Here is a 27,523-nt window from a genome sequence, read left to right on the forward strand (position 1 = left end):
GTACCGCTCCTCTCAACCATTAAACCTCACCAATCAGATACCATAGACCACGTACACTATTACTCTGTTCATGGGGGATTGCCTAAAAGTCGGGCCCAGAAAAGTCGGGCCGGGCCGGGCCAGCGGGTAATACTAAAAATGGATTGCAGAATAATAAAACGAAACACGCATATCTAGGCAGATCTCAAATGTCCACAAACGTATAGTTTTGCTCATTTAATTAAGTTTGAATAAAAAATGCACCTTCAACAATGTAATAAACTGATGATTATGACTACATACATTCTGAGAGTCTCGTAGAAAAGTCAGTGTCTTGACTGTGTGTATTCTTTGATTAGAATGCTTCTCACCGACCTTAGCGTGTAGGGGTGTGATGTCCTGGGCAGGAAACGACAGTGTTTTGACTACTCTTCTTTCATTAATTAACGTGTTAAGGTAATTAACCTTTACTAATTCGTGTAAAACCAACACAGGGTGTTTCCTGGAAGTGGATATTCGCGAATGTCAAAGGACTGACACGACACGTGTTAATAACTGTCGAAGCACTTCTAAAGTTCCTAACATTTTTTATATCTAAAGACTAGTATTATATCTAATTATATACCACTTTATTGTCTCATATTTCAGTAGTTTAAGAAAACAAGGGGCTCAAAGTGAAGCCCTCTTCCTTCTACATTCTCAACATAGTCTCTATCAGAAGTGTTTGGCTTGTGTTGGGTCCGACTTGGCCCGGGCTGTCAAAATCAACTTTAAACACACAGATGTATCTTCAAATGTGTTTACATCTATAGATTAGTGTTATTTCTACCTATATACCACTTTATAATGTCACGGTACATCGTATTGATAGAAAACAAGGGGCTCAAAGTGAAGCATTTTTACTTTATTTTCTTAAGAAAATCTCTGTCAGAAGTGTTCGGTCCGACTTGGCCCGGGCTGTCAAAATCAACTTAAACCTAACAGATGTATCATCAATTGGATCCACATCTTTCGATTAGTATTATATCTACCTATATACCACTTTATAATGTCTCAGATCGCTGTACTTAAAGAAAACAAGGGGCTCAAAGACAAGCATTTTTACTGTATTTTCTTAAGAAAATCCAAGTCAGAAGTGTTCGGTCCGACATGGCCCGGGCTGTCAAAATCAACTTAGACCTCACAGATGTATCTTCAAATGTGTTTACATCTATAGATTAGTGTTATATCTACCTAAATACCACTTTATAGTGTCTCAGATCGCTGTACTTAAAGAAAACAAGGGGCTCAAAGTGAAGCCCTCTTCCTTCTACATTCTCAACATAGTCTCTATCAGAAGTGTTCGGCTTGTGTTGGGTATGACTTGGCCCGGGCTGTCAAAATCAACTTTAAACACACAGATGTATCTTCAAATGTGTTTACATCTATCGATTAGTGTTATATCTACCTATATACCACTTTATAATGTCACGGTACATCGTATTTATAGAAAACAAGGGGCTCAAAGTGAAGCATTTTTACTTTATTTTCTTAAGAAAATCTCTGTCAGAAGTGTTCGGTCCGACTTGGCCCGGGCTGTCAAAATCAACTTAAACCTAACAGATGTATCATCAATTGGATCCACATCTTTCGATTAGTATTATATCTACCTATATACCACTTTATAATGTCTCAGATCGCTGTACTTAAAGAAAACAAGGGGCTCAAAGTCAAGCATTTTTGCTTTATTTTCTTAAGAAAATCCAAGTCAGAAGTGTTCGGTCCGACATGGCCCGGGCGGTCAAAATCAACTTAAACCTCACAGATGTATCACCAAATGGATCCACATCTTTCGATTAGTATTATATGTACCTAAATACCACTTTATAATGTCTCAGATCGCTGTACTTAAAGAAAACAAGGGGCTCACAGTGAAGCCCTTTTCCTTCTACATTCTCAACATAGTCTCTATCAGAAGTGTTTTGCTTGTGTTGGGTCCGACTTGGCCCGGGCGGTCAAAATCAACTTTAAACACACAGATGTATCTTCAAATGTGTTTACATCTATAGATTAGTGTTATGTCTACCTATATACCACTTTATAATGTCACAGTATTTCGCATTCAAAGAAAACTGGGCCATTAAAGTCAAGCACATTTATTGTATTTTCTTGAGAAAAACCGCGTTAGAAGTGTTTGGTCCGACATGGCCCGGGCTGTCAAAATCAACTTAACCTGCACAGATGTATCATCAAATGGATTCACATCTATAGATTAGTATTATGTCTACCTAAATACCACTTTATAGTGTCACGGTACATCGTATTTAAAGAAAACAAGGGGCTCAAAGTGAAGCATTTTTACTGTATTTTCTTAAGACAATCCAAGTCAGAAGTGTTCGGCCCGACATGGCCCGGGCTGTCAAAATCAACTTAAACCTCACAGATGTATCATCAAATGGATCCACATCTTTCGATTAGTATTATATCCACCTAAATACCACTTTATAGTGTCTCAGATCGCTGTACTTAAAGAAAACAAGGGGCTCAAAGTGAAGCATTTTTACTGTATTTTCTTAAGACAATCCAAGTCAGAAGTGTTCGGCCCGACATGGCCCGGGCTGTCAAAATCAACTTAAACCTCACAGATGTATCATCAAATGGATCCACATCTTTCGATTAGTATTATATCCACCTAAATACCACTTTATAGTGTCTCAGATCGCTGTACTTAAAGAAAACAAGGGGCTCAAAGTGAAGCCCTTTTCCTTCTACATTCTCAACATAGTCTCTATCAGAAGTGTTTGGCTTGTGTTGGGTCCGACTTGGCCCGGGCTGTCAAAATCAACTTTAAACACACAGATGTATCTTCAAATGTGTTTACATCTATCGATTAGTGTTATATCTAGCTATATACCACTTTATAATGTCACGGTACATCGTATTTAAAGAAAACAAGGGGCTCAAAGTGAAGCCCTCTTCCTTCTACATTCTCAACATAGTCTCTATCAGAAGTGTTCGGCTTGTGTTGGGTATGACTTGGCCGGGCTGTCAAAATCAACTTTAAACACACAGATGTATCTTCAAATGTGTTTACATCTATAGACTAGTGTTATATCTACCTATATACCACTTTATAATGTCACAGTATATCGTATTTAAAGAAAACTGGGCCATTAAAGTCAAGCACATTTATTGTATTTTCTTGAGAAAAACCGCGTTAGAAGTGTTTGGTCCGACATGGCCCGGGCTGTCAAAATCAACTTAACCTGCACAGATGTATCATCAAATGGATTCACATCTTTCAATTAGTATTATATCTACCTAAATACCACTTTATAGTGTCTCAGATCGCTGTACTTAAAGAAAACAAGGGGCTCAAAGTGAAGCCCTTTTCCTTCTACATTCTCAACATAGTCTCTATCAGAAGTGTTCGGCTTGTGTTGGGTCCGACTTGGCCCGGGCGGTCAAAATCAACTTTAAACACACAGATGTATCTTCAAATGTGTTTACATCTATAGATTAGTGTTATATCTACCTATGTACCACTTTATAATGTCACGGTACATCGTATTTAAAGAAAACAAGGGGCTCAAAGTGAAGCATTTTTACTGTATTTTCTTAAGACAATCCAAGTCAGAAGTGTTCGGCCCGACATGGGCCGGGCTGTCAAAATCAACTTAAACCTCACAGATGTATCATCAAATGGATCCACATCTTTCGATTAGTATTATATCTACCTAAATACCACTTTATAGTGTCTCAGATCGCTGTACTTAAAGAAAACAAGGGGCTCAAAGTGAAGCCCTTTTCCTTCTACATTCTCAACATAGTCTCTATCAGAAGTGTTTGGCTTGTGTTGGGTCCGACTTGGCCCGGGCAGTCAAAATCAACTTTAAACACACAGATGTATCTTCAAATGTGTTTACATCTATAGATTAGTGTGTTATATCTACCTATATACCACTTTATAATGTCACGGTACATCGTATTTAAGAAAAAAAGGGGCTCAAAGTGAAGCATTTTTACTGTATTTTCTTAAGAAAATCCAAGTCAGAAGTGTACCGTCCGACTTGGCCCGGCCTGTCAAAATCAACTTAAACCTGCACAGATTTATCATCAAATGGATCCACATCTTTCGATTAGTATCATATGTACCTAAATACCACTTCATAATGTCTCAGATCGCTGTACTTAAAGAAAACAAGGGGCTCAAAGTGAATTCCTTTTCCTCTACATTCTCAACATAGTCTCTATCAGAAGTGTTTTGCTTGTGTTGGGTCCGACTTGGCCCGGGCGGTCAAAATCAACTTTAAACACACAGATGTATCTTCAAATGTGTTTACATCTATAGACTAGTGTTATATCTACCTATATACCACTTTATAATGTCACGGTATATCGCATTCAAAGAAAACTGGGCCATTAAAGTCAAGCACATTTATTGTATTTTCTTGAGAAAAACCGCGTTAGAAGTGTTCGGTCCGACATGGCCCGGGCTGTCAAAATCAACTTAACCTGCACAGATGTATCATCAAATGGATCCACATCTTTCGATTAGTATTATATCCACCTAAATACCACTTTATAGTGTCTCAGATCGCTGTACTTAAAGAAAACAAGGGGCTCAAAGTGAAGCCCTTTTCCTTCTACATTCTCAACATAGTCTCTATCAGAAGTGTTTGGCTTGTGTTGGGTCCGACTTGGCCCGGGCTGTCAAAATCAACTTTAAACATACAGATGTATCTTCAAATGTGTTTACATCTATCGATTAGTGTTATATCTACCTATATACCACTTTATAATGTCACGGTACATCGTATTTAAAGAAAACAAGGGGCTCAAAGTGAAGCCCTCTTCCCTCTACATTCTCAACATAGTCTCTATCAGAAGTGTTCGGCTTGTGTTGGGTATGACTTGGCCGGGCTGTCAAAATCAACTTTAAACACACAGATGTATCTTCAAATGTGTTTACATCTATAGAGTAGTGTTATATCTACCTATATACCACTTTATAATGTCACGGTACATCGTATTTAAAGACAACAAGGGGCTCAAAGTGAAGCATTTTTACTGTATTTTCTTAAGACAATCCAAGTCAGAAGTGTTCGGTCCGACATGGCCCGGGCTGTCAAAATCAACTTAGACCTCACAGATGTATCATCAAATGGATCCAGATCTTTTGATTAGTATTATATCTACCTAAATACCACTTTATAATGTCTCAGATCGCTGTACTTAAAGAAAACAATGGGCTCAAAGTGAAGCAATGAAGCAAGCTGGGTACAGGTGTAATTTGGATTAATTCCACACTTAACGTGCATATACGGACGCAATGAGAAGGATCGATGAGATACAAGACTTGAAGTAAGGCAAAAACGTTTCTCCAGTATAATCGAATAATCAAATTAGCGTATTGTGAGACGATGCTTGAACTGTGAAACCAAACATTAATATTATCAACAAAGTTCGGGTGCAGGAAGTGTTTTTCTTGCAAAAGAAAAATGTACATGTGCATATGTTAAGGTACAAAACCTGGTCCCTAAGTGGTACCTCAGATGTAAGTACAAATATTAACAGTTCACGATAATCTTCATCATTGAGATGTGTTCACATGTGTTAACCAGTAGTACGTTATAAAGTTGATTTTGACAGCCCGGGCCATGTCGGACCGAACACTTGTGTGACTGTTGAGAGTATAGGGAGAAGAGGTTTACTTTAAGCAACGTGTCTGCTTTAAATACGACGATCAGTGACATTATAAAGTAGTATTTACTTATATATAGTACGGTCCTATAAATATAAACGCTATGCCGACAGATCGAAATTTGTATCACGATAGGTAGAAGTATTTGATACGTTTCAAATCTTATTTCGTTTAACGATTGCTCTTTTACATGTTACCAAGATCAGCGACGCTTACACACAACTCCACCTTTTGGTTTTCAAGCGATTTACTCCGAATTACTTTTTTATGGTGCACTTTTTTGTTTGGTGATTGTTCATTAATATCATGTGTGTATATGTTTCATCAATTATATGTAGGTATGATCGCCGATAATGAAGTAATTAGCCAGTAACACTTTGGCCCGTCTTGGCCCGGCCCGGCCCGACTTTTAGGCAATCCCTGTTCTGGCATTCACTGAGGTACGATTATATTTTTCTGCCAGGAGATCTCAAGCGGTTCACCTTGAAAATGACTTATTATGGCGTCCTTTCTTTCGAGTATCTTCGGGTTACATGAAGACGCATGATATATATGCTCAACAGGGATTATTACAATGTGAAGTAGAATCCGACAGAATCCGATGCCTTTGTGTGTAGTTGTTTGTGATGTGCACACCTTCAACTTCAATGTGTAATTTTGCTTCAAAATGTGAATGTGAAATGTAGATTAGACAATTAATTTAATACTACTGTCCAACAAATTGTCAGTGGATGACCAGTTTTGACACGAACACAGCATCTTAAGCAACATGACGTCGTGACTCGATCCTTTTATTACCGGCTTGCTTGTGGTTGTGACTCAACCAGCAATTGTACGATCAGGAATATGTAGAGGGCGTCATGGAGAGTAATACTTGTGAAATTTGTTTGGTTATTATGGTTATAATGTGCCGTGTTTTGTGCACTATTGTTGGAACAGTGCGTGTCCAAGTTAAACGACACGTTCATAAATCCTTGCTGCTTTTTCAAAATATCAGGGGATTGCCTCACCATCGCACCGTCATGACAACACACCATTGTATCAGTAATAAGTGTGTTCAGCAACATTCAATAATACCATATTCTGTACTATTTCTATAACTAATACTAAAAGCTACAAGACCCGTTCCATTATCACAATAAATGTCAGCTAAAATATCATAAAGATGTGTTTATGGATCGGTATCAAATAGTGATGACACCATGTGTTCGCAAAAAGGTGAGGGCCCATGCAAAAACATACGTAACATTGACCACAGGCATTACTTTTATAGGTTGTGTTGTGTACATACAAAGATGCCTGAATACGCCATATCCTATGAATTTAGTATCTCTGTCACACAGTTCAACAAACAACTATCTGGAAAGAGGTATTACATTTATCAAACATGTGTGGTATGTGTGACTTCACACGAGCATGCGGGCGAGTGCCACCTATTTCATGTCCATGTTCATTCATAATGTATCATTCGCTCTATTCGCTCCAAGTGCGTATATGGGTGCTCATAACGTCAGTCACTGGATTGTCTTGTAAAAAATCAATTGTGAACAGAGGGCCGTTATATAGATGGAATATTTCTGCCTGCAATGTTATAAACAAATAGCAATCTATTCAATGTGTCCTCCTCTCTCGTTGCTAAGTTATTATTAACTTATAAACCCCCAGCGACTCGACTGCTTATTTCTACAACCAGGTGACTCTAGATATTTGACTTAATGTGCTGTGGATTATAACTAGTGTCTTTTTACTATTCTTTGACTATTTCCTGCAACCACGAAACGAGCCCTTGCACAACGCATGATACTGCCTTACTTTCAGATTCTCAACGAGAAAGAACAAAGTGTGTTAGTTCAATACAATATGTCTGCTTTTGTGTGTGTTGTTTAAATTCCATAAGACTTTTTATTATACAATGCATACAAAATACAGTGTCACTTCTAGTACACCATTGCTATCTGATGGTGTTATGAGGGGTGTTTGCCAAATACTTTGTTTGTTTTAGCTTTAATGTTAACGTTTACGGATCCACCAACCCAAATCTGAAAAAAATGCTACACATTGTTTTAATAACCAAACGATCTGAATGCTTACAATTTAGAAACATGCAACTTCTAAATAACAAGGAAATAAATCAAACATTGTACGTTCCGTGTGGCAGAATTTACTTCTGGAATGATACGCGACCCTGACAGTGATGGGAAACAATTATTTTGAAAACTTTATTAAAAAAATGCACATGACACTGATAAACATGATAAGAAAATAATTAAATGTCTTTTAAATAATGTCTTTTGTTAATTTGTTTACGACAGACCTGAAAACAATTCTGTCTTTATACATCTTGAGTCGTGCTATATATATGCCATGAGGAAATAGGTGAGATAAATGCGAGTGGGCAGCGATGGGGTGGTAGTGCTCCATGTTGTGATGATCAAGTTTGTTCAAAGCGAAAGCATATTAAAAACAAAACAGAACCAAAAACATGGAATAAGCCTTGAATACGTGTTCTCACGTGCAACCTTTCTGTGGCCTTGGTGTTGCATTTAGTAATATGGAGCTGAAAACATCTTATTTGATTTAAACCCATAATTAGTACATGACAAGCACACACGCGTTAAAGGGGCACTGATCTAACGCCATTCCCCGGACTGGTTGTTGCCTTTGTTATTGTTTTTTTCCCCCGTGAGTACCCGGATGATACGCAACGCAACAGAGCGTGACCAGAGACTGGGCTACCGTCTGCAAGGACAGCTAAATGAACTTGGAGGCTGGAGGCAATATTTGTTTTACGCATTTTTGCATAAACACTGATTGGTTAACTGTGATCTATAAAGATTCGACAAAGGGCGCATGTTAATTAATTTCTTCAGCCTAAACAAACAGACAAAAAGAACGGCGGAGCTCATCGGAAGTCGTCATTTGGAAATACCCCAGATGGTTATAGTTTAATACTAAAAAAAAGTATCCATGCAGTGAAAGTATTTTCGGATTTCGGATTGCGTCGATAATACGATTACTGTTCCCTTGTTGTCATCCACGTTTTCTCGTATAACCCTACACTTGTGTATTTGTCGTCATTCACTTGATGCTCAGTTAATGAATTTATTACAGGTACAATTAGTGGTAGCACCACTTAGATTACCTGAAAAAGGTTCTCATTTGGCATTTATTGTGTCTGGGGTAATTATTCAATCTAAATCCAGGTTTGGAGTGAGCTGAAATGTGCGTTATGTAATATGCACGTGGCAGCCCAGCAAGAGATGAATGATCAGTTGATTTACTTTTTTAGGTAAATCAACTGATCGTTCCTAGTCATCAAAGGATTAACAGAAAATACGTTGATTGATTAATCACTGTTATCTTGCACAGTGGTTATGTCAAAAGTGAGTGTTTACATGTCTAGGTTTACTAAAACAAAGGGAATACACTCATATCATGGCGTGAAGTGCCGATGTAAAAACAACATACTTTGTTCAAAGGGTTAACTGATAATGCGTTGATTGGTTGCTCATTGTTATCAAACTCAGTGGATTTTTTAGGAACCGTGGACGTAATGAAAATAGTTGTCACGTGGCCTTTCTCAGCCAACCCTTGAGACTTGACACCTATGTGAAACACCAAAACAATCCAAGTGATCAGTTGAGAAACGAACACTGGTTATAATATCCCGAAACGATATATATCTTTTAGAATATTTGATAGTTACAGAGACACGTGACATCGAATAAGTTATTTTGTATAGCTGCAGATGAGTGGGACATTATTCCTTTGTGTGGATATTCACGAAAACATTCCTCGAACAAGGAAGCTGCCTATTTATACACATAAATTTGGTAAGTTGTAATTATGGTATTTGCATTTTGTTTTCCTTCATTTGAACCGATTCGTTCTTGTTTCTCTACGTCTTGGTTGGGAAATTCTTCAATGCGCGACAGACGTTGTTTTCACAGGTCATTTCCTTTGTAAGCGTGTATAGATTACCGTCAATTTGTAAAATGTGATTCTCTCAGGCAATTTATAAAATGTGTAAATATTTCAGTCATTTTGACTAAAAAATCTGTCCAGATTGATTAAGACGATCAAAAGGGCCTACAAACATCACAACAGATTATTATGTAGGATTAGAAGCCAAACAACATAGAAATGTACTTTTCAACGTAACATTTTCAGTCTCTTGGTGATGACATTAAACATAAAAATGTTTGGAATTCGTTATCATAATAATACAGATGGAAATGTTTTTCAGTCACTTTGTAAAATAACTGAATATTTATACGTTTAATAAATATGTTACACATTTTGACAGTAAAAAAATATACACACTATAAAAAAAGCAATGCTCAGATGAAATATTTACTTTGTGTTGCAAGTCAAAATAGTGTAAACGAAAATCGCAAAATTACCAAGCAAGTGACTTATCAAAACTTCGTCACCATTACCGATGCTACCCACAAAGATACCTACATTTCCTTATTATCTCGAAAACTGTATTTCATTTTGTTGATCAATGTGACCATACGCTCTTATTACTACCGGTATCCATAAAAGTGACTAATGCGCTTACGAATGGCGCAACAGAGGTCGCGAGCTAGTCTAGATTTCTGCTCTACATCCGGGTACTCACTGGGAAAAAACAATAACAAAGGCAACAACCAGTCCCGGGGAATTGCGTTAGATCAGTGCCCCTTTAATACTGTTAAAAACGGCGATAAAACCCAACTCAATCATTCTTCTACGAGGACTCTCGCTATGTAGTGATAGTTATTACTTCATTTAACTGTTTGATAATTGTAGGCAATCCCATCTTTATGATGAGTTACATGTATGATACAGGTTAATTTTGAGTATGAACACCGTAAAACATGCAAAAGGTGGACCGAGTCGATCATATATCAAACTCTTCCAAAATTGTTCCTTTAGACCTATATAGGATATACCTTTACTATTAGTATTGCTACCCAACAGATTTCTGTATATTGAAATTAACAATAGCTAACGTTACATGAAAAGGAATACATAAGAATACATAAACATGTCCTTGAAATAGACCAATCTGTTTCACTCAATCCCATTTGTATGATTGGGTATTATACAGGTTCATTTTGTGTATCAACACTGTTTTCCCTGCAAATGCAAATGGTGGACCGAGTCGATTATATATCAACCTCTTCCAGAATTGTTTCGTTAGACCTATATACGGTATCCCTATACTATTTGTATTGCTACCCATTTGATTTCTGTATAGTGAAATTAACAATAGCTAGATTTCAGTGATGTATTCATACTCGAGGAATACATAAACATGTCCTCTAAATAGAAGCATCTGTTATAATCACCCCGTGTCAGTTGTATGTACCCCACTATCACCACCACACTGAGTACCCAGACACCCACCATGTTGAGCAACGAGGAAGTGAAATACCTGGCCGAACTGTGTTAAAGGCTACGTTCACTGCACATCTATTGAGTTTGTTTATACATTTTTAAGATTGTAACTCAGGGAACCACACAGCTTCGGTTTTGATCAATCTATGGGTACAATGTCGGACAGTTAGGTAGCGTGTCAACAGCTCCTCTCCCGACATTATCCTACTAGGCATGCATGTACCCACGGAGTGAGGGTGACATCACGACAGTGGCAGCAGGGTAGCTGCCATCTCAGTCATGATCAGGTGCGGTCTGCCATGACGACGTATCAGCGAGGCCTTGGAAATGATTTACATTAACTCGTTACGGACTACAACATATCTATTTCGCTTAATATATATAAAGGGTGTCACAGGGTGTTATATTATTCATGTCAAAATATGACCGGGGTCGCTTATACATGAATCACTTGCATAACTTGTTCCATGGGGGACATGTATTCGATATCCTTACGCCACAGACTTTGCTCACCAGTGCGATTCAGTTTAGACAAATGTACAGTAGCTAACCTTCAGTGATGTATACATACCACTATACTATGGGGATATTTCCTGATTTCCAGAAAAGAGATGTTTATTAAATTAAAACAGCATCGGTGTTACCATGCATTATTGTTGTAGAAGAGTCGAATATATCCAAGAGGCGACATGTATCTGATGACCCACAAGTTACTGTTCCAATGAGATCAACCCATTCCTGGTGTCCCCCCGCCGTGGTATTGCTGGAATATTGCTAAAAGCGGCGGAACTCACACTCACTCACTCACTTATTTTAGAGTTGTTAGCGGAAAACTTGTTAACTGAGATTGTTAATGGCTTTACCCTTGATGGGGGTTAAAGTAGTGTAAAATGATTGTCCCCCTGAGAGGGTAGGTCAAAGTAATGTTTTTCCACCACAATTTTAATCGTAGTATATATGTTCATTTAACCTGGCTAAATTTTGTCATTAATCGCCAACAGCGGAAGGGATGATGTAAATCCGGCTGGGGTCCATGGAGGTAGCAAAAGTACTGTAAGTCCCCATGGACCCTAGCATGGTGTCTACCTTCAGCTTCTGGCGATCTATAGCCCTTTTTATATTGTGTCGTTATTTAAAATGATATCTTTTTATAGTTATATGCTAGTTTTAAATAATAATCCGTGATATTCTAGAAATTTCACTGTCCATCGATGACAGGTTTTGATTTAGTTAAAATATACGTATTAAAAATGTATAATTTATCGTCACGATATGGCTGATCTCTCACTCACTCACTCACTCACTCACTCACTCACTCACTGGCCAGACAAAACATGTGCACTTTCGAGACAGAATAGTCACGCTATCTTCTGACAGTTGTGCTAAATATACGGTACAATATATTGTATTACTCTTCCTTGACTGATTTTGAGTTACATTTTCCATGGCATGCTAGTCTGCATTATTTAAGATCATAGTGTAAAGCTTCTTTTCCTTTAACAAATATCGCTATTTATGCTTTATTTTGACTGCAAATGTAAGGTGATCTTGTGGTCATGACTCCAATCACAAATACTCGTACACAAATTATCTGAGGTGATTTTCACGGCAACAAATAAGATAGAACAGAATCAAACACAATCATGTGTCGGCCAAAATGACCGTCAGGAAACCTCATAACCAACTAATGTTTTGTGCATGTCTAGTATCCCATAATGTTTCGTGATAAGTTTCATTTTGAATATAATGTGAAAAAGTCTGGACAAAATCGTTTGGTTATTAAAGATTTCTTATGATAAACGAAGTCCTTCACAAATATTACGTCGTTGGGTATTTGTATTACACAGTGACTTGTTCTTGATGTGTGGACGATTATTAACATTGTAAAAGAATACGCTCTTTATTTGAAACAAAATAAACAAAACCATTTCCATAATTTACTTCTTTTCCATTCCATTCCATTCCGACTATATCATAAGCATGTGTTAATGAATCATACTCATGAATCAGGTTAGAGCGTATCCACCACAAACACATGCAAATGCAAGTCAGGTATTTGCAAGTCAAAGACATACATGTACAGTTACCACATTGAAATAACACAACTTTATACGAAGCTTCTGAAATAAACTTAGGGAAGAGCTGGTTTCGTGTTTTAGAGGAAGACACCAGAATATACATGTATGTATTTACATAGACTTATCAGGCTGATTATAACTAGATTTGATTGAGAAATTTTAATCAATTAGACGTACATTTCTTAGAATTGATGAGTAGATGTATATCTTCCATGAACTGCTATTTGAGCGTCTTCGGGATTTATAACATGGTGCCCCGATTTTTTTTGATTTTTTTTGGACATTTTTCATTCCTTTCGAATGGTTGTACATCAGGTTCAGAGGTTACACAGTAGGTTTTGTCAATTGTAGTGAAAATACGTTACATGGATATACATTTCATGTGATATAAATATAGCATGCATAATTGAAACACACACACACACATACACACACACACACACACACACACACACACACACACACACACACACGATATGCCTCAAGAAGAGCAGTAAAAGTTGTATTGATAGTCAGATATAACTAAAACAATTATGATAGTATTGCTATTTGAGGCATAACTGATCTATAGCCTTATTGTACAGGGCATGAGTATTATATTAATTTGTGTAGGATTTTTCCCCATTTTCGTTCAAATTGTAATAGGCCATTGTTTTATGTGGCAATGAATTTTTCAATCATCGCTGACTCTTTTAGTATTTTCTTAAAATTATCAAAAATTGGTTTCTCACCCTTAATACTTGAGTGTTTAACATATTCACATTCCCAATATACATGTATAAGGTTTTCGCCATTTAAGTCACAAAATGAGCAAATATCATTATCAAACTTAAACTGAAAGTCAATCAATTTAGTATCTTTAGTACATTTTCTGAAATTTGAATAAACTTCTTTCCATTGAATATCATTATCAAAAAGAGATTGCCATTTTCCATTTACTAAAGGTGGTTTTGTTATTGTAATTAGTCTATCATAAAAGGACCTAGATCCTTGAACGGGTATAAATATATCCCTCAATTGTGGACTAAGATTTAAGTCATATATTGGTATTTTGATATAATGATTGACAGTGTTTCTCCATTCTTTAGGTATACTAAGTTTAACCTTATTATAATCTAATATTGTACCCTGTATATCATAACATACTTTTAATATTTTAAATGGCAAAAATCCATTCTCATTACATAAGTCCTTAATTGTCATTATACCCTTTTTAAACCAATTTTTAATTATGTACTTTTCATGTTTAAATTGGTGATTTAGCCATAGGGGCTGTGATAGAATTTCGGAGATCCTTTCTGAATTTGTTGTAAATTTTCTGCCGTAATTTCCCCAAACATTTAGAACATCTCTCCAAAAAGGGTTTTTCACACATAAATATTTATCAACATTGACTCCTAAATTTATCATATCAGTGAAAGAAAAAACTGAGGGATTATCACATGTGCTCTTTTTTAAATACTTTCTTAAAGTAGATAATTTTAGTGATTCTATAAATATTTTAATGTCCACCATTCTAAGCCCACCATCAGCATAATTTTTGCATTCATTCAGTGCATTCAGCAATGATATTGGACGCCAGTTTTTTAGAAATCTTCTGTCTTTGTTTCCCTTGGGTATACACGTAATGACTCCCCTTTTCATTGTACATGTCGCCGCGAATAGCTGCAAAATTGCTGATGCGGCGTTAAGCAATATTCACTCACTCACTTTCATTGTACATGTCATTTCCTTATTTTCAAAAGTTTCGTTTATGTATCTAAAAACCCATATTTTTAAGTCTTTCCAAAAAAAACTTAAAGAATTCTATTGGAAAGCCATCTACTCCTGGGCTTTTGTTATTTTTCATTTGTTTTACTGCCTTTGATATTTCATCTAAAGTATTTTTTTTTTCTAAATTAACCCTTAAGTCTTCATTTAGACTAGGTGTTTTTACATTTTTGAGTGTCTCAGCATTTTCAGTATCATTTTCCTTTGGTAATGAGTAAAGCTTCTCATAAAATTTTCTTTGTTCATTTATTATTAAGTCCCCGTCAGTAATTTCTTCCCCTTTATTATCAATCAAAGTGTTTATGAGTTTACTTGTATAATTTCTAGATTCCAAAGTACAAAAGTAGCTTGTTGGTTTTTCACCTTCATCATACCATTTTATCGTATTTCTAATATGTATTCCCCTTGTTACTTCTTCATTTATTTTTTCTAATTCTATTTTATATTTGGATAGTTCAGCCAATTTATTTTCACTAATCTGTTGAAAGTTATTCCTAATGTCTTCCTCTACTTCTTCTATTTTATCTTCCAGTTCCTTAGTCTGGTTTTGCCTGTTTTTTTTAACATATATTGCAAATGATATGGTTTTACCTCTAATTTACATTAATAAAGTTTCCAGAAATAAACAGTCACCTATGGTTAATTCTAAGATTTTATCCCCATCACCAATCTTACCTCCTGGCTCTTTACAAGAATATTCTGTTATAGTTTCTTCCATAATTTCCTTCACCATTTTAACATAATCTACATTACACAATAATGAGGTATTAAGCTTCCAATAACCTCGTCCTTTTTCCTGACTTAACCTGTTTGAGAATTCAAGAGTTATTACTGAATGATCAGATTTATAGCCTGGTAATATTGAACTCTTTAAAGTCATATCATAAATATCTTGAGAGATCATGAAAAAATCAAGCCTTGCCTGTTGTCTTGGATTTCTTTTCCACCAAGTGTATTTTCTTAAGTCCTGATTCGTATCCCTCCAGACATCTATAAGGTTATATTGTTCTATTTTTTCCAATACTGTTTCTCTAGCTTTTGGGTTATCAATGTTTTTATAATTTTCTGAATCAAATGCTGGATTCAGAACAAGATTCCAGTCACCGCAAATTACTAGCGATTCATTTTCAAAATTATCAATATCCGTAAATAGTTTTAGATAAAAGCCTGGATCATCTTTATTTGGGCCATATAAGTTAACCATGGTCAACTCAATGCCTTCAATAGTGATATCTGTAAGTATATAGTTACCGTTACTATCTGTTTTAGTTCTATAAATTTTTATTTGTAAGTTATTATTGAAAAGTATAGCTACCCCTCTGGCGTTGAACCTAAATGGTGCAATAATACATTGTAGCCCCCATTCATTTCTCATTAAATTGTCATCTTTTTCAGAAATATGAATGTCCTGTAGACAAATAATTGAATTTTTTTTCTTTCGCCAGATATTCATGACTTCCTTTCGCTTATTTTTTTCAGCTAAGCCTCTACAATTTACAGATACAATTTTAATTTTATTTATTTTAGCCATCATCAAAGGGAAAGATTTGACAACTTTTAAACCGTGTAAACATGATGAACAGTTCACACCTACTGAGCATATACAGGATATTTTTAGTTGGAGTACAACCCGAAGAGAGGTTTATTTGATTTTTATAAATCATAACACAAAAATAAAAAAGATAAACCAAAAGAAAAACGTGTGTATAAAAAAAAACAAAAAGGTAGACTTGGCAAATACATACGAGGTTCAGCGAACTCTGAACCGCCCATCCGTATTTATAATTAAAAAGAAAATATTTTACATTTATGACCACAGGTATAATAAAATGTTCTCACGTGAACGTACAACTTGTCACATACCTTCAATAAAGTTCTTTGTTGTCATCATGTATCAACATTCAACAGAATATCTGTTTTCTACATTTCGGAGTATCAACACAGAAAAACACCGGAGGAAGTAACTAATAGAAACCGGACCCTTTCGACAACAATAGTTTTGTAACAAGACCGGATCAGAGCATCGGAGAGAGCCGAAAATATTGTGTTAACAAATAGTAATGTATGGTTACTGGGAAACCAGAAAATACAGAATGTTCATTGTTTTCAAATACTTAAAACAAAAGGTTTTCACTGACTTTGTTGTATTACATGTCACCTACCTTCATTTAAGTTTTTGTTGTAATCTTATATCAAAGATTTAACAATATTATTCACAAAAAGAAATCGGAGTGTCGAATGTGAAAAACACCGAGGCTGTATTGTATTACATGTAAGTACAACTTGTCACTAGAAGGTTTTTGTTGTCGTCATATGTCGACATTCAACAGTATGTATATTGTTTACACTACGGAGTATCGGCTCTAAGAAACACCAGAGGAATTAAGTACTGTAATTGAATCCGGACTTTTCCTACAACATCAGTTCTATAACAGAACCAGATCTGGGTATCGGAATAACCGAGAATATTGTCTTGACTTTACATAAATAATAATATGCAACAACAGCTCTATCACAAAACTGGATCAGGACATCAAAAAGAGCCGAAAATATTGTCTCAGCCTTATACAAATAATAATGTATGGTTAACATTACCGATACCAGGACACGAGAGATAAAAAGAAGAAAGTTTGTTCATTATTTTCTAATAATTAAGACGGAATGTTATCTCAGACTTTGTTGTATTACATGTCACAGAGCTTCAATAAAGTTTTTGTTGTCATATTATATAAAAAAATAGCAATAATATTCAAAAAATAATCTGAGTAGACTGTCAATTCTGGAAACATCTGAAGCGGTATTGTATTACTGATTACATGTACATGATGTAAGTACCACTTGTCATATACATTCAATAAAGATCTTTGTTATCATCATATGTCGACAATCAACAGTGTTTATTGTTATACCCTTCGGAGTATCCACCCTGAAAAAACACTGTAAGTACAAAGTAATAGAATACGGGCTATTCCGACAACAGATATATCTGTCTATAACAGAACTGAATCAAGGCATCGGGAAGAAACGAGAATCTCAACTTTACACAAATGATGTATGATAACCGATACCGGGAAAGCAAGAAATACAGATGGTTCGTTATTTTCTAATATTTAAAACAAAAGGTTTTCACTTATTTTGTTGTATAACATGTCACAAACCTGCATTATAGTTGTTCTTTGTCATCATCAAACCTTCTGAAAACACCGGAAGTACTAAGTATTAAAGTCCGGACTGCTAACAAAACCGTATCTAGAAACCAGAGACTGCCAACAGTGTCAATTTTACAGAAATAAAAAATTGTTAGAGTATATAGTAGTTCGTTCTTTTTATAGTCTTTTCAACACATAACTGCTGAGAGCCAGGTATGGTCTTCTCCTCTCGTACAGACACTGATAAACAACAGTCAGGAAATAATCCGGAACATACCAGTCCCATTCAATGATTGTTTATAAACAAAACTTTCCAAAACCGGATCCGTCAGCCGGAAGCGGCCTAGAAATAAGTCGGAGTTGATACATAGTACCAATACATTTATATATGTATAAGTACACAAAAGTCAACAATATATTTGTTCTGCTAGGTAGACTAGTCTGTACTCAGCATCCGTAGTAAACCCGATATCCCTGTAGGCACGATGTCGCCACATACAATCATTGTGATTTTCTCCGTTAGAGTGACAAGTTATCGATGGAATCATCAACTCCCACTTCCTTCCATGAACTGTCGGAGTTTTTCCTACAAAGTAAAGTGATCTGTAAGCCCTGCTCCTTGATCTTAGTTTGAAATTTATATTTCTGTCTGATCTGGTAAGCTTTATTGGCCAATCTTCCTCTGAACCTTTTCAGCACAACTGGGAGGTCCTTTCTAATAGTTATTCTTCTCTTACGGAGTAAGTCGTTTCTCTTGTAACTTGCATCAACGACAGCATGACGATCTGACATTCTCACAAATTTGGCCACGATTGGTTTAGGTTGATTCTGTGTGTAGGGGTTTGTACTGGTACGGGGTAGGCGATGTATAGCCACTACATCCATTTGGCTGTCTAAACAAAGATCTTTAAGCACATTTCTGACAGCTGGTTCGGCCTCCTCTGTGTCTGGGATACCATAAAACAGCAAGTTACCTTTACGTTGATACAGCTCCTGCATTACGCCAGCTTGGACCCTCGCAATTCACAACCCAACACAGGTATTCCAATATACTTGTAGCTTTACTTCTCAGTAATGGCCAAACAACATGTGAAGAGAAAACGAAACAAGCCAAGGGAGGTAACTCTCCCACTACCTAGGCAGTCTGCCACTAAACATAAACAACGGTCGCCAACCACACTGGCGCAACCTCCTTTTTTCTTTGTAAAACATTACCTGATATGGGTTACTATTAAAGTCTCATAATGTCATAAACAATACCCAAAATAACTGGTCACAATAAAACTTAAAACCTGATGTAGATATCCTTGACATCACGTGATATAAGCTGATACGACACCATAACTATAGCCTAAATGCGAAAAGGTATCCAGACACAGTTGATGGACAGAGCAACATAAACATGTTAGAAATCGGTTACATAGTCATTGAGGTGTTGAGGTGGTCGCCGTGCTCGGATTGACCTCCTTTGTGCATTGACTGGAGTTGAATACACGGTATCATCAGAGTCATCTGTATTCACAATGTCATTGTCACTAACATTTTCAAGCAAGGAGTCCTGATTATCCAGAGGAGGATGTTCTGGTGGGTTGACTAAAATGTCTTGGTCATGGTATGGTTCATTTAGCACTGGGGGAACGATGGGAAGGGTAGGTGGTTCAGTCCTTTGGGGAACAGTATCTATCTCACCATCCGAAGACTCATCGCACACATATTGCTGAGGAAGTCCACTTGACCGTTCATGTTGACATGGAACTTATAGGTGTGACCGACCCCCCCAAAGGATCAATTTTTAACAATTCCAGCTCCAGCTCTTGAATAGCTCGCTCGGCTACGGGATTCTTGTTCTTGTTCTTTATTCGACCAATTCCAGTGCAAAGTCGTTGACTTCGGAGAAGGTCATCTTGAACTAAGGCCTTAAACCCTGGAGCTGGGTCAGTTCTGATGACCGCCGGGGGTCCATCTAATGGTCTCATCTCAACACTTAGGCGAATCAAAGCCTCACGTAGGGTTCCCTTTTGCTCATTTTCAATGGCACATGTACAGGTGAAAGATGTGACACATTCTCTCAACACAAGTATGAGTTGCCGTTCTCTTTTTATTACATCTGCAGCAAACGCGGCTCCAATGATCTCTGGGGGATCAGTAGATGACTGAGCCACAACTGTTTTGGGAACCTGTTGAAGGGATGTACAGTGATAACATCCGCTTGAAACTTTAGTTATTGCTTGATCCATGTCCAAAGCATAGAAGTAGCGGTTCACAACGAGTTTCAACTGGTGGGCAGAAGGATGATTTAACTGGATGTGCATTGCAGTCAGTAATCCATCCAAGACTTGTCGTGGAATGACGATGCACTCTCTGATGGTAACATGGGGCTCATTTCTTTGAATCACCAACACACCATCTTTGGCAATGGTCACAGACTGTAGATAACGTTTTACGTCTTTAACATCAGTTTGTTTCTTGGATGGGCGAGTGCCCTGTATGAGATGAGCATGCGTGCGTCTGAGATCAGAACACTCTGACTGGATGGCGAGCCATGCATTCCTGTTGGTGTATGGAAGTTTAGATTTCCCTGACATGATGTCCTGAACAGAAGTACCACGTACCGTACAGTCCTCAGTTTGACGAATGAATGAGCAAATCTGACACAGGGGCTCGTCACACTTGGATGCATTTCTACTGGCAAAATCAGATGGAATATTTGCAGAACCACTGAGATGGCGAACAGAGGCCTGGTATCTACTCACTGTCGACAAAAAGGTAGACACTCTTGGGCTTGCTGAAAACTCTCCACGACACAACTTTTCATATGCTTGAACGCACGGTTTACTGTCAGTCAGGATACATGCTTGTAGGCTTGACTGTACTAGGTAAGGACTAAAGTGCTTGGTGGCAACAGCTATAGATAGTGCTTCTATTTCACACGGTAGCCATGTCATTTGACGCTGGCGCAGTTTGGCACTGAAGAAACCAGCGAGAAGAGTACTATTGTTCCTTGTAATGTAGAGGGTGGCACCTATGCCATGGTTTTTCACTGCTCCATCTGTAACGATCCATAGCTGGTCATCCCTCCGAGGAAGAACAATGGTTTTATGTGAGGATAGTGCAGATTGAGCATTTCCAAAGGCACAGATAAGTACCTCTGACCAAACTATTCTCTCTGCTGAAGGACGTCCAGCTTGAAGAGTGTCAAATGGACCCAATAGTCCAGCACAACCTGGTATTACCCGGGCTAACACTTTGTAGGCTCCAATAAACGACCTCAAACCCTTGACTGTAGATGGACGGGTGCAACTAGAGAGGGTGGAAATTCTGTGAGGACTTGCTTGAATTGAGCCATTTTTCCAAATCCATCCTAAGATGGTCACACTAGAAGGGCCGACAGTAGTCTTGGCAGCTGAAAGCTTTAATCCATTAAATTGCAAGGCCTGTAGATCACGTCGCCAGTTGTTCAGAAGCTCGTCTACGGTATTACCTCCACAATATAAGTCATCTGCCAACTTGGCCACTGATCCTTCCTTGAGCAAGTGCCCAAGCACACGACACATCAATTCTTCTAACGCAGTTTCAGAGCCCGGCATGCCCATGGCTGATCGGGCATAAACACGGACTCCACGGAAGGGAGTGGCCACACCACAATATTTCATTGATCCACGTGACAGGGGTATTTGATAAAAAGCATTTGTCAAATCTGTGGTTATGATGTACTGCCATGCAGCTATCTGGCGTAATGTAGAATCAACATCAGGCATGAGTGATGTTTGTGGTTTACTATACCGCCCCACATCTGTGAATGCTGTAACCAGACGAAATCCACCATTTGACTTCTTGACAAGGAGGATGGATTTAAATATTCCACTGATATCCCCACATCTTCAGGCTTGACGAAGACACCAATGTTCTCAAGCTCATCAAATTTGTCTTGCAGCTCTACAAGTTTGTCACGTGAGTATTGTGGGACTCGTCCCTTGCGTTGAGGAGGTTGGACAGGACCCATGTTGACAACTGCCTTGAACGGGCCAGATTTGCCATTATATCCATGGACATGTAGATTAAACACATCATCGTACTCCTTTATGAGGGCGTGGAAACTGTTGCAAGTGTCTGGTGAGAACTGGTTATCTGGGTCAATGCTTACCTGTTCTGAACAATTGACCTTGCATGTAGTAGTGGACTGTCTGAGAGGAATGCTTTCTGATTGACTATCGACCATCTCGGTCTCAGAGTTTGGGATGGTGAATACTTGTTGAACTTGGCAAAAGTGCTCATGCTTCTTGAGAACAAGAGGCTCTTTGGTGTCATAAGGAATTCTAATCTTCCCTGAAACGCTGGACACTATATCTGGTGCTGGCCATTCTTTGTGGTCTTTGAATAAATCACCTGTTAGACGTGGTTCCACTGCGAATGTTTCATCTGAGTGGATCAGGTCATCCGGGATTGATAACTCTATGAAATCGCCAGGCCAGATTGTTGTAGGGGACTTAGGCGCTCATAAGACATGTGCGCGTCTTACTGTATGGTGTGACGAGTGGGTTTCTTGGTTGCCGTACTGGAAGGTGGTTCCATCTCCAAGTGTAATTTGGCGCTTAGCTGGGCGAACGGCAACATCATTTATTTCCATGAACGGTGTTCCTGCAAGCAATTCGACATCAAGGTTCTCCACAACAAGGCCCTCGAAAATAAAATCCTTATTGTCACGGCTGAGAGTTACTCATGTTTCACCAACAATATGGAGTGGGGATGAACCATCAGCCTGATGGGCAGATTGTGAACTTTTGGTGACTTCAATGCCGAGTCTTCTGGCAGTAGTCTGACTGATCATATTACCTGTAGCTCCACTGTCGAGGGTAAGACATATGACATTATGACCATAAAATGCGTTCATATATGGAGACTGACGTACACTGACTCTATTGACTGAAGCATTGTTTACACTTGAGGCAGTAACGGGAGGTGTTGATACTGTGTCTGTATGAGGGGACTGTCTATCTTCATCCTCTGACTCATCCAGGATGCTAGCTATTTGACGTGCCTTAGCCATGTATTTTCTGTCTTGATCAGGTAAGTATGAACATTCACTGAGAAAGTGATTGTCACTGGGACGACCAGCTGTGTGACAGAGGGGACACGTTTTTGAGGTTGACTGGTAAAGACGTTTATTGGATGTCTGCTGTATGCGAGGTCTAAAATTAGATCTTTCACTGAAGTTGTTTGCTCTAGAGGTAACAGTCCTCATGACCTTGGCATCCTCAGATGAATGTATTTCATCTAACAGGGAATTGACTGCCTGTGATATCTCAGGTTTAATTGACGCTAGAGTACGGGATCTCAGTTCCGTTCCATATCGTTGCTTCACCAGCTTGGGCAAATCAGGATGGATAAGGCGCAACCAAGTCAGGATAATAATGTTCTCTAACGTAGGTGTTAATTCCTCATCCTCGCCAATCGCCTCTCCATGACGAGTGATTCCACCATTTTGTCTGAGTAGATTATCTTCCACAAATGCAGACAGGCGCTGGTAAAGATCCTCTGGTCGCTCCTCAGGTTGGAGATGTATGTCACACAAATCAAGAAAATGTGCACCAGATGACTGGAAGCCGTAGTGTAGTCTGATAGTCTGCCAGATACTTGAAATCGATACTGAACTTTTCACAATGGTGTTCCTGGCAATTACAGGACAATAATTGGCGATTTGGCCCAACATTAACTCGAGTGATGTTACGTTTTGCGCTGCTGTCTTGCGTTGAGCTCTAGCAACGTCTTCCCCATCATTTTCAAATCCTCGTAACGGGGTTGCACGTGTACGTTTTCCCCACGTGGCGCCGTCAGCAAGAAATGTTGCAAAATTCGTGTCCAGTGATAACGTATATAGTAGGTTTTGTTTCCAATTCTCAAACGAATTAACAGTTTCATGTTTCGTGAGAGACCACTGTTTCGGTGCTCTGTGAGTGTTCGCCATGATGTTATGCTAGTAGGCCTACTTGAAATACCCGCGCTATCGTGGCGATGTCGACCAGGTAGATTGCACACTTATTCGTGTAGTAACTGCGAAAGTCAGGTTAATTGCCGTGTTCAGAGATGCGGATGATCGTCTCCGCTGCCACCACGCCAGCTTGGACCCTCGCAATTCACAACCCAACACAGGTATTCCAATATACTTCTAGCTTTACTTCTCAGTAATGGCCAAACAACATGTGAAGAGAAAACGAAACAAGCCAAGGGAGGTAACTCTCCCACAACCTAGGCAGTCTGCCGCTAAACATAAACAACGGTCGCCAACCACACTGGCGTTACGAGTTTCTTCTCCATCTCGGCATGTTTATCTTGAAACTCCTCTCGGAGTTTGTTGATTTCGATCTTATTGCGCTCGATACAGGAGGAGTTGAAATCCACGGCCTGTATGATATCCTCTACTGTCTTGTTCAAATTTGAAATGTCCAATTTAATAGAATCTATTTTTGTCGTGATAAGAAGGGAATGTTCTTCCATCTTCAGGGTATGTTTATCAAACGAGCTGGTGATGAAAGCTTTCATATCAGCCACTGTATCGCCGGTCATGGCGGCCATGTCACCCCTCTCGCCCGAACATGTGACATCCTTGTCAGCCGAAGTTTTACCTGTACCGGTATCATCTTGGATCACAAATTGCACCTGGGTGGGTTCTGATGATTCACCATATTGGCCTTCATCACCAAGTTTCTTTATCATGCTTCTCGTAGTGGTCATTTTGTGTAATTTTATATTGATAGGACGGAGCACTGAAATTTAGCGACCGCCTCGCATGAGCGCCACCTGGTATCTGGTGCCCCGATTTTGATTTCAGTGGGGGGCACGGGTGGCCCAGTCGTCTTAGGCGCTGCGATTCGCTGTGCATAGTTGCGTCCCTTGGGCACGCCAGAAACCTATGATTGTGGGTTCGAATCCCGGTTCGCCCCAATTAAGTTTCTAGGTTTGTCAGCACCATACCCATGCTCGTGGGGTTCACCGAAATGGTAAACGTCTGAGACCTGCATCACTTCGGGCTTTCCTCCCACATTAAGCTGACACGCAGCGATATAACTGGAATACTGTTAAATGGGCAATTCCCCGAGAGTTGTTGCCTTATTGTTTTTCCCCGTGAGTACCCGGATGATATAGCAGACTAGTTTGCGACCTGTGCTGCGCCGTTCGTAAGCGCAGTTGTCACTTTTATTGACAGTATAAGGGCGTATTGTCACATTTATCAACAAAATGAAATACAGTTTTGGAAATAATAAGGAAATGTAGGTATCTTTGTGGGTAGCATCATTAATGGTGACGGTGTTTTGATAAGTCACTTGCTTGGTAATTGTGTGATTTTCGTTTACACTATTTTGACTTGCAACACAAAGAAAATATTTCACCTGCCCATTGCTTATTTTATGGTGTTTATATTTTTACAGTCAAAATGTGCAAAAGTTTCACTTAGGAAATTTATTAAACGCCTAAATATTCAGTTATTTCACAAATTGACTGAAAAATATGCCCATCTGTATTATTATGATGACGAATTCCAAACATTTTTATGTTTAATATCATCACCAAGTGATTGAAAATGTCAGGATATTAAAAGTACATTTCTATATTGTTTGGATTCTAATCCCAGCATGATTAATCTATTGTGATGTTTTTAAGCCCTTTTGACCGTCTTAGTCATTTTTAGTCAATCTGTTAAATAAATGAACAAATTTTTCTGTCAATCGCCTGAAATTTTTAGACATTTTATAGATTGCCTAAGTGAATCATATTTTACACATTGACTGTAACATATACACGCATGCAAAGGAAAAGACTTGTGAAAACGTTTATCGCGCATCGAAGAACTTCCCAACCAAGACGTAGAGGAACAAGAATGATTCTGTTCAATGCTACAGCAAATGAATGAAAACAAAATGCAAATATCATAATTACAACCTACCAAAGTTATATGTATATTTTTAGTCAGCTGCCTTGTTCGAGGAATGCAACCGTAAATATTCACATAAAGGAACAATATTCCACACATCTGTAGCTGTACAAAGAAACTTATTGGATGTCACGTGTCTCTGTAACAATCAAACATTTCAAAATATATTTATCATTTCGGGATATTATAACCCGTGTTTGGTTTCTCAACTGATCACTTAGTTTGTTTCAGTTGTTTCACATAGGTGTCAAGTCTCAAAAGTCAGCTGAGAAAGCCCACGTGACAACTGTTTTCATAATGTCCACGGTTCTTTAAAAAAATCCATTGAGTTAGATAACAATGAGCAATCAATCAACGTGATATCGGCTTTGAACAAAGTATGTTGTTTTCACATCGGCACTTCACGCCCAGATATTTGGGTATTCCATCTGCTTTAGTAAACATACACATGTAAACGCTTACTTTTGACAAATCCACTGTGCAAAATAACAGTGATTATTCAATCAACGTAATTTCTGCTGACCCTTTGATGGCTAGGAATGATGGTGATCACTCCTCTTGCTGGGCTGAAACGTGCATATTATATAACATACATTTCACCTCACTTCAAATCGGGATTCGGTTTAAACCTGGATTTAAATTGAATAAATACCCCAGACACACGAAATGCCTAATGGGAACCTGTATCAGGTAATCTGAGTGGTGCCTCCAGTAATTATACCTGTAATAAATTAACTAGGCATCAATTGAATGACGACAAATACACAAGTGTAGGGTTATACCAGAAAACATGGATGACAACAAGGGAGTAGTTTACCCACGGAATCCGAAATCCGAAAATGCTTTCACTGCAGGGATACTTTTCTTATTATAAACTATAACCATCAGGGGTATTTCCAAATAACGACATCCGATGAGCTTTTGTCGTGCTTTTTTGTCTGTTTATTTAGGCTGAAGAAATTTATTGACATGCGTCCAAATCTTCATAGATCACGGGTACCCAATCAGTGTTGAAAAAATGCGTAAAACAAATATTGCCTCCAAGTTTATTTAGCTGTCCTTGCAGACGGTAGCCCAGTCTCTTGTCACGCTCAGTTGCGTTAGCGAGCAAAATCGACTCACGGCAGCTAGTGTGCCCAAGCGGCCAATGTCAGACTGCCGAGAAGAAGCTAGAGATTAGCGGCATTAAACCCAACTCACTCACTGATTTCGGTGATTCGTTCTGATAAGTAGCGCCCCTTCTAACTATTCACTTTTTATACCTGTTGCCAGTGTTAGAAACATTTTAATGTTCTAAAACAGATAATTAAATAGTTTGTTCACATACGCATCGACCCGTTGGACGCGGACATTTCGAAATTTCATAAATCAATTTCTAACGGGTTCATTTTGTGACACGTATACGTAGCAAAAGTGTCAGTTTAATGTAGGTATATAACGTACGGGCTTTGTCTTAAATATATGCAATATTATTATTAAAGCAATACACAGACTTCTTTCTTTAGATACGCATGTATGTGTTTAAAAGAACATCCTTGAAAGGGGCCCG

At 38.2% G+C, this 27,523-nt stretch overlaps 1 protein-coding gene and 1 pseudogene across 1 annotated transcript in view; both read right to left on the minus strand.

Moving 5' to 3' along the window:
- LOC139478352 (receptor-type tyrosine-protein phosphatase alpha-like) overlaps positions 1-27,523 on the minus strand; it is a 139,374-nt gene that overhangs the window by 100,858 nt on the left and 10,993 nt on the right. The window lies entirely within an intron of this gene.
- On the minus strand, positions 19,784-24,758 carry LOC139478256 (uncharacterized; annotated as a pseudogene).

Source organism: Haliotis cracherodii, unplaced genomic scaffold, assembly GCF_022045235.1.
Source record: "Haliotis cracherodii isolate W230 unplaced genomic scaffold, xgHalCrac1.p SCAF_4, whole genome shotgun sequence".
Classification (NCBI taxonomy): domain Eukaryota; kingdom Metazoa; phylum Mollusca; class Gastropoda; order Lepetellida; family Haliotidae; genus Haliotis; species Haliotis cracherodii.